The sequence below is a fragment of the Gekko japonicus genome, unplaced genomic scaffold, assembly GCF_001447785.1.
Source record: "Gekko japonicus isolate JY-2015 unplaced genomic scaffold, Gekko_japonicus_V1.1 scaffold1187, whole genome shotgun sequence".
NCBI classification, from domain to species: domain Eukaryota; kingdom Metazoa; phylum Chordata; class Lepidosauria; order Squamata; family Gekkonidae; genus Gekko; species Gekko japonicus.
Genome location: NW_015165860.1, coordinates 94,987 through 104,197, shown reverse-complemented (window position 1 = coordinate 104,197; position 9,211 = coordinate 94,987). Strand labels below are relative to the sequence as shown.

The 9,211-nt window shown below is 37.7% G+C and overlaps 1 long non-coding RNA gene across 2 annotated transcripts; it reads right to left on the bottom strand.

Annotated features, from left to right (window-relative positions):
• Positions 1-4,943: 4,943 nt before the first annotated feature.
• Positions 4,944-8,068, bottom strand: LOC107110439. 2 transcript variants are annotated; one of them, XR_001482519.1, is made up of 4 exons: positions 7,603-8,068; positions 7,088-7,134; positions 5,304-5,353; positions 4,944-5,135 (listed from the first exon to the last, which is right to left on the bottom strand). It is a non-coding gene; the product is annotated as an uncharacterized LOC107110439 (long non-coding RNA). The 2 variants fall into 2 exon arrangements; XR_001482518.1 differs by lacking the exon at positions 7,603-8,068 and having other exon boundaries at positions 7,088-7,315.
• Positions 8,069-9,211: the final 1,143 nt, after the last annotated feature.

The following is a 9,211-nucleotide window of genomic DNA, read 5'->3' as shown; positions in this document are numbered from 1 at the left end:
GTGCCACAGTGCCTCCCTCTGGGCTCTCATTGTGCACATTAGGAAACAAAGCAAGTAGTACAAAGAGATCTCCAGGAAGGGCTCTCTGCCCCTGGAACTTCACACTGCTTGGAGAACGTGGAGCAATATTGGCCCCAGTCACATGGGCCAGATAACATGGGGGGGGGGGTAGGCGTGGCTGTTTGCCCCGGAGCAAAACAAAGCGCGGTAGCCCGATCACACGGTCCCCCGAGTCTCCGTGCTTTGGCTGTTAGCTGGCAATCAGTAGGCGATGCTGCAGCGTGGCAAAGAAGCGGCATGGTGCGACCACACAAGTGTTTTGCGTTTGTGCGCATGCGCAGTTCCGTGGAGCAGCACCACTTTCAGTTTCGTGTTTGTGCGCATGCGCTTACAAAAAGCATCCGGTTTGCGACGGGATGTGGACGGGCGCCAGATGCCATGGGATACTAGCGCTCCCGCGATCAGACGCCCGCCTGTGCTGCACGTTTTCCTTGGTACTTTTTAACTCCGTATCTTCGGTGGGACGCTACGGATTGGCGACGGGTGCGCTACGCTTCCCAGATGTTGCGGTGTGATTGCGCCCCGAAAATCCACCTGAAATTCATGCCTTTCGCGCGGCAAATTCTCTGTGTGACCGGGGCCATAATACCTCTGAGCGTGAGCAGGATGTCCTTTGCACCAAAACGATTTTGACAGACTTGTTTCCCATTACAAGGCGGAGACTCCAGGAGAGAAAATTTTGAGGAAGGCATCTTTCATGTTAGTGGCAAACGCTGCAGGTCTCTCCCCCCACCCCCCAAAATGAGCTTCTGCGGCATTGGCAATGAGCAGCGTGACATCGGGTGGATGCACGGCAAAATGACATCTGCCCAACTAAATTATTGTACAGGCCTGCAAATAAATTTAGACCCAAGGTTGTGTACATCATTCTCCTCTCCTCATAACAACCCTGTGGGGTAGGATAGTCTGAGAGTGTGGGACTGGCCCAAAGGTCATCCAGCAAAGCTTCTAGGGCAGAGTGAAGATTCAAACCCGAGTCACCTGTAGTAAGAATAATTGAAATAAGCATTTAGTTTGGGTTTAAAATTGAACCACATAGTTTCCCATAAAATCCATGTAACCAGGGTTATTTTGGGGCAGGAACGCACAGGAACGGAGTTCCGGCTGGCTCCCAAGTTGGCCACACCCAGCAGGAACTCATTAGCATAATAGGCCACACCCAACAGCAGGAACTCATTAGGATTGGCTACATTAGGGGTGTGTGGCCTAACATGCAAAGGAGTTCCTGCAACAAAAAAAGGCCCTGGGTTTTGACAACAAACAAGGTCAACAGAATAAGAAGCAAAAGGTGGGTGTGGCTGGATGACCACACTTCTGGTAACATGGGGGGTGCGGCCTAATATGCTAATGAGAGGTGCAGTCAGGGGTGTGGCCTAATATGCTAATGAGTTCCTGCTGCTGGGTGTGACCTATTATGCTAATGAGTTCCTGCTGGGGGGGCGTGGCGTCGGCGCGTAAGGCAATGGACGTCTAACTATACAGCTCCCGCCGATACTCTCTCAAAACAGCTTCAAAATCATCAAATCGTAAGTTTTCCTTTATAAAACGGCATGGGAAAGAAGCCCAACCCTGATCTCAACCTCAGTTTGAAAGAAAATAAATCTGTCACCTCATATTTTATGAGAAGCGCAAAACCAGGCCCCGTTGAAAAACGAACTGTTCTAGCACCTAAAATGGCGGCCGGAACGCCCGGGCAGCAAACGGAAAGCCTTGGGGTTAGCCGAGAAGAATTTCATGGCGCCCTGCAAACACTCGAAAGAAACATGACTGCTACTATAACAGATTTGTTAAAACCTATAACAGCGGAGGTAAATGAATTAAAACAGACAGTGACCCAAGTCGCACAAACGGCTGATACAGCTTTAGAAAGCAGCCTATTGCTGCAAGACGACGCATACTATTTTTACAAAAAGGATGACTGGGCAACGGAAAAAATCATAAGCCTTGAGAACCAACTAAAGGCGAATAACGTTAAAATAAGAGGGATTTTAGAAAATGTAGCCCAAGCCTCAGATTTGAAACCATTTCTGACAGAATGGATAACGAGGCTTTTGGATTTGGGTCCTGATCAAACCAACATAATCGATGTTGCATACAGGGTTGGCGCCATGAAACAACGACAGTCCAACTATCCCAGGGACGTGATTGTTAAGCTGACGGACTCCAAAATAAAGCACAAACTCCTAGTACTTGCTAGAACCAAAGGTCCTTTCCAACTGCAAGGCAGCAAAATCCAAATATTTCAGGACTTAACATCAGAGACACTCCAAAAGCGAAAAGCATTGAAACCAATTACGCAGACGTTATCGGCAGCCCAAATCACCTATAGATGGGTAGCCTACTATAAGCTCCAAGTCTCCGTAAATGGCACCACTCTTCAGGCATCAGATTTGGATACCGGCTTGAAGCTCTTGCAAGACCTCCAGCTCCAACCACCTTCAGATCTTCCAGTGGAGAACCCTCTTATCCCACCTCTCCCAAGAGAACAAGCCATCTCCCGCTGGCACAAGATAAGAGGTCGAAAAGATCGTGCAACTGGACCTTTCTGAGGTTTCAAAACGACAAGTCTATCTACATATCTAACGTGCCTAGATTTATAAACACTACATTGACTGCACGGTTAACGTAGAATTTGACCTACTTCAACGGTGAAGTATGAATCTAACCTCATTTGACTGTCAGCACTTCCATGCCCTATACTTGACTATGTGCTTGCTGCTTGTAAACTTTAATAACATCCATTTATTTGTTAATAATTTTTTATATTATATTTGACTATACAACTATAAGTGACATAAAAGTTTTAAATGATCAACTAGATGGTATAACCATTGAAACCATTGAAATGTGTTTTTTTTTCTTTTCTTTCTCTTTTCCTTCCCTATCCTCCCTCCCCCCCCTTTTTTCCCCCCCTTCCCCCCCTATTTTTTAAAATGGTGAAGTAAAAACCTATCTTTTAATTTGTTTAATGAGTTTATATAGCAAAGACATATAATTACAAGATCTTATATACTTATTAATGGTGAAGTCTGAACCTAATTTTCCTTGATTGTTGGTTTAATATGATCTAGAGTAATACTTTTTCCTTTTCCCCCTTTTCTTTTTCCTATATATATTTATATACTTTATGGTTAGTTGATTTAAACCACTGAAATGTCTTTTTTCTCCTTTCCTTCCCCCCTCCTTATTTTTCCCCTCCCCAATTTACCCCCCCCCCTGCTTCTTGTATGGTGAAGTTTAAAAAAAAAAAAAATTAAAAAAAAAATTTTTTTTTCCTTTTTCTTTAAGGATTAATAAGTTTATATGGCAAAGACAAATATTTGCTGGGTCGTGTATATTTATCGATGGTGCAGTGAGAATCTATCTTTTTTTGGTTGATAATATTATTGTAATTTATCATTCGCATTATTGTATTTGCTGACTGTAAGCATTGATTTTATAAGACCCAATCTTTTATTTTTGAAATTATTAATTGTAAAATTCAGATATTGAACTTTAACAGTCTTACTAGATCTAATGAAGACATCGTTGAATTTTATACTTAATTTTATGAAGAGCTACCTAACAAATAAAAATAACACATTAACTTTTATTTTTATTTCTGTTTTTATATCTAACGGTAATGTTGTGAAAGTATATAGCAAAGGAGTAAATGTTCAACTAACATAACTAATATGGTTTGCTATTTTTAAATTGATGATAATTTGATATTTTTGCAAGAGAGAGACAAGGTGGGTAGCCTGTTGTTTTTTTTATAAGGCTCCCAATTTAACTCAATTAATCAAATTTTTCCATTTTGATAAAATGGTAATTATTTGTTCCCTGAAGGAAAGGGACTGCAGGGCCCAAAAGTTGACCCTGCGTTTTGTTATATTTGGAGTTATGTTCAGGTGTTTAAGTTGTTTTAAGCTATTGCTGATGTTAGGAGTTATGATAGCTTATAAGATTTTTTTCAAGCTAAACCGCTTAGTTCTAAACCGAACACTTTGCAAAATAACATTTCTAGAGAAGATGGAATGTCATTCAGTTTTCAATTTTATAGGATTTTATACATTTATATATCTCCAAAAAAACTCTTTCTTAAAACATGGCGCTACTTTTAAAAATATCAGTGTATTAGAAATAATACAATGTCTACAAATACTATAGAAGGCATTAAATTTTTATCGTTAAATTGCAACGGTTTGAACTCACTCATTAAACGTAAAAGAATTTTAAATGCACTGGTGAAACAAAAACCGAACATAATTTTTTTACAAGAGACGCATTTAAAAGGAAACCTTGATAAAGTATTCTCTTCGAATAAATTTTCTTTTCAATACCAGGCCCAAGGATCGTCTAAATCACGAGGAGTGGCCATACTAGTTAGTAAAAATACCAGATTTCAAATGATTAAACTACAAAAAGACACCAGAGGTAGGTTCCTCTTTTTACATGGCAACTTAAACGGCAAGGAAGTGGTCTTGGCCTCCATCTACGCCCCAAATAGTGGGCAAATAGAGTTCCTACGAAATACATTTTTAGAATTATCACTATTTAACACTGCACCATGCATAATTGGTGGCGATCTTAATGATACGTTAAATCAGCTTTTGGACAAAACTAATATTAAATCTAGACAGAACTTAAAAATAATAAACACCACTCCACCTGCCAACTCGGAATTGCATAACTTACTACTTCAATTTGACTTAATAGATGTTTGGAGGAAACTAAACCCAAATGTTAAAGACTATACTTTCTATTCACCAAGACATCGATCTCATTCACGAATCGATTACATATTAACATCAAAATCAATTTCAAATTTGGTGACTGAGTCAAATATTGGCCCCAGGATTTGGTCTGACCATTCCTGGGTAGAATGTACTTTACAAGACAATGACAAAACAAAACAAACGTATTCTTGGAGCTTAGACGCAAGACTTTTATTGTTACAAACAACAACAGACACAATTGAAAAAACCATTAAAGAATATTTGAAGCATAATATGTCCTGCGGAGTCCCACATAATATGGTCTGGGATGCACTGAAGGCCGTAGTCCGAGGTCAATTTATAGCCATAGCCTCCTCACTTAAAAAAGAAAAGCAAAAATTAGTTGATATGTTAATGGCCAACATAAAGCATCTTGAAGAAACATATCAAAAATATGGACGCAAAAAAACATATAAATCTTTACTCTTAGAACGGAAAAAGCTTGAAGCTTTAGAAGTTTCCCAGGTTCAGAAGAGAATAGCCTACCTTAAACAACGTTATTGGTTTAAGACACCTCAGTCAATTAAGTTACTAGCCTGGAAATTTAAGAAAAAACAAAATGACAATGCTATACATGCCATTAGAGATAAAACGGGGCAACTAAAGCACAATACAAAGGAAATTTCAGATGCATTTTTAACCTACTATCGTTCTTTATATAAAACTAATTCGCCAAACCTAGAATCAATTGATAATTTTTTACAACTATACCCATTAAAAAACCAGCTATCTGAACAACACAAAAAATGGTTGGAAGAACCGATAACATCTTTAGAGCTCATAAATACCATTAAAAAACTAAAATCCGGTAAATCCCCCGGAATGGATGGATTTACCGCTGAATTTTATAAAAAATTTTCAACTACTTTAGCAGACCCCCTATCTTTAGTTTGCAACCAAATTATGGAAGGGAACAATTTACCACCTACTTGGAATTCTGCTAAGATTGTTTTAATCCCAAAACCGGAGAAAGATATTACTCTCACAAATTCTTACCGTCCTATTTCATTGTTGAATCAGGACTACAAAATATTCACAGCCACTATGACAGCCAGACTCAACAAAATTATTGACCAATATATACATTTAGATCAAACAGGATTCATCCCCAATAGGGACATCACAGATAATACTAGAAAAGTTTTAAATATTATCCAATTCAGTCGTCTTAAAAATTTAAAATCCTCTTTTATTTTATCTATTGATTTTGAAAAGGCATTTGATAGCATAGAAACGAGTTATCTGAATCGTATCATGACACACATGAATTTTGGCTCCAAATTTTTGAAAATAATTCAAACCATTTATCGGGCACCAACAGCGATAATTCAAACCAATAACGTTCTTACAGAACAATTTGATCTTTCTAGAGGGACCAGGCAAGGCTGTCCTATCTCGCCACTTTTATTTGCCATTGCCATTGAACCCCTCGCCAATGCCATCCGTCTTAATTCAAAAATTAAGGGCATTAACATCAAAGAACATAATTTAAAACTTAGTTTATTCGCAGACGACATGACGATGTTTTTAACCAAACCAGAATCCTCATTACCAGAAACACAGCACTTATTAAACTCATTTGGTAAAATATCTGGCCTTAAAATAAATCATAACAAATCTATTATATATCCAGTAACTTTATCGGATAGTGATAAAAACTATATAAGACATAATTTTGCATTTGGCTGGACTATGTCATGCTGGAAATATTTAGGGGTACGAATTCCTCTAAACTTAAAAGATATAATAAAGTATAATCACACGGAGATAGCTAACTCTTTAAATACACTATATTCAAGGCCCTCAGCTCCGCTTTTTAACTGGATTGAAAAGATACAAATATTAAAAACGTTCATATTCCCTAAATTTTTATATTTATTCAGAGCAATCCCCATTAAAATACCAATAGACACAATTAAATTTTGGCAGAACAAATTTTTAAAATATGTTTGGAATAAATCTTCACATAGGATAAATTTCCCAACACTAAGGCGCCTACCATCACAGGGAGGACTTTCACTGCCAGATTTAAAATTATATTATCATAGTACCTCTCTTGTTGGTTTATTGAAACAAAGTAATAATAATTATGTAGCGGATTGGAAAATCATAGAATCGGAATATTTAGAAAATAATACATTAGTGGAAACACTATGGGAAAGAAAGCAAAAAAGATCCCCAGATATTCAATCCAACATGTTTTTAGATAATGTTCTAAGCATATGGGACAAATGGAAACCTAAATTAACACCGACTCCGTCCTTACTTACTTGCTATACCAGACAATCCTGGTTCGAACCCGCTCTTCCAAGCGAATCTTTTCCAATTTGGAAGAAAAAAAACATAGTTAGATTTTACGATATCAGTAAAAATTTTCAACTTTTATCTAGAGAAGCAATAGAACAGAACATCAAATGCACCATCCCATGGTTTGAGTATTTACAAATTAAAAATTTATGGAATAAAATTTTCCAAAATGGAGAGGCAAATAAACAACTTACACCCTTTGAAACACTAATGACTTTACACAAGATAAGTAGTAAAAACATGATTTCCACAATCTATAAAATTTTGCTATCTCATTGCAATGAAACTTTTACTACACATCAGTTGGCATGGAATGCTGACTGTTCAACTTCTTTAACAGATCCTGTATGGGAAAAAATATGGTCATCGCCAAGTATGACATCCAAATCCTTAAATATAAGAGCTCAAGCAGTCAAAGTTGTACTTCGATGGTATTATACACCTTTGAGACTCCATCAAATTAACACAGACTACTCACCGCTCTGTTGGAGAGGTTGTGGAGATCCAGCGGACTACATACATTGTTGGTGGCTTTGTAAAAAAGTCAGACAATTTTGGTCATCCATATTACAAGCCATCAGGGAAATAACAAAGATTAATTTACCTTTTAACCCAGACCTAATTCTATTAGATTTATGGCAAGACATTAATATTCCTCTATCGAGTAAAGAGCTTATCTCAACTCTTTTGATGGCAGCGAAAACAGTAATAGCTGCTAATTGGAAAAGCGATTCTTCTTTAACGTTGAACCAATGGTATCTCAAAATATGGGAGTATTATGCGATGGAAAAAATAATGACTTTAACACCACCTACCAATACGTATAAAAAGCAACTATTGTTTTATGCGAAATGGGTTGACTTTGTAGATGCAACATTAGTTAAGTCCATAATTCCATCTTCATCTGTTCCACAGAGGTACAAAGAAATAATTGCTATTTTTTAAATAATCCAATAATAACAAGTTTGATTTCAATTAATATAGTTGAACGTTAGTTAGTAGTTATAGTGTGTTGTATGTTTAGTTAATGAAGTTTAGTATTATGATATGTAATCAAGATATATTTACCCTGTTATTGTATTATTTTGCATTATTGGTATGTTGCAATTGAAAAATTTAATAAAAATTATTTACAAAAAAAAAATAAAAAAAAAAATGAGTTCCTGCTGGACTTTTTCTACAAAGAAAGCCCTGCATGTAACCATTTCTGCCTTTGTTAGTAAGCAACTTGCAGCCTGCTAGCTGTACTGAACCAAACACCCATGCAAACCTCTTTGTCTTAAGCAGATACCTTTCTGTAGTCACGTACACAGAGGCCCTGCATTCCATTCCCAGGATTTAATAAAAACAAATGCAAATGGCCATAGGTGTGAAGACGTGAATCAAGGAACAGTACAATACATTTGGCAGGAAGGACCCTTTGGGTCCCAAGAAGCGGTAAATTTGCAAAGCTATCGATGCCAATGACACAGGGATTCACACTCCCACTTCCATCCTTGCTATAACGTCAGCAATATTTTATCTCCCATGCCTGGAACATAAAGGACACATTGACATAAACATCTTGAAGTCTGTCATTCAGAAATGTAGGTGTTATCTGGTTTTGTTCTATAAACAAAATGTAACTTTCTGGAATGTGAGAGCCATCTCCTGTCAATGGTTTGTTCATCAAATGCCAATTTATGTCAATTGATGTAATCTGTAACTGTCAGAGTTATTTAGCAGTCCTTTGATTGATTTGTATAAATTCACTTCGCCTCCAACTAGTCTTTGCTGAACTCTCTTTGGAATCGGGGAGGCCATGTATCCCCAGAGGCTTAGGAGTTTAAGCCCGGAAGGCCTTTCGGTTTTTTTTAGCATGATTAAAAAGGGAAATTTTGTTTGTATATTTTTATCTCTGTGTTCTCATTTTTAGGAAATAGAGCTGTATTGTGTTGGCAGCTGGTCTAGTATTTTGCTGGCCATTCACCTGGCATTTAACTTTGGCTAAGTATTTAATAGTGGCCTCGGCCACACGGGCAGGAAAATGCGGGGGGGGGGGGAGGCGTGGCTGTTTGCCCCGGAGCAAAATAACGCGCGACTGCACA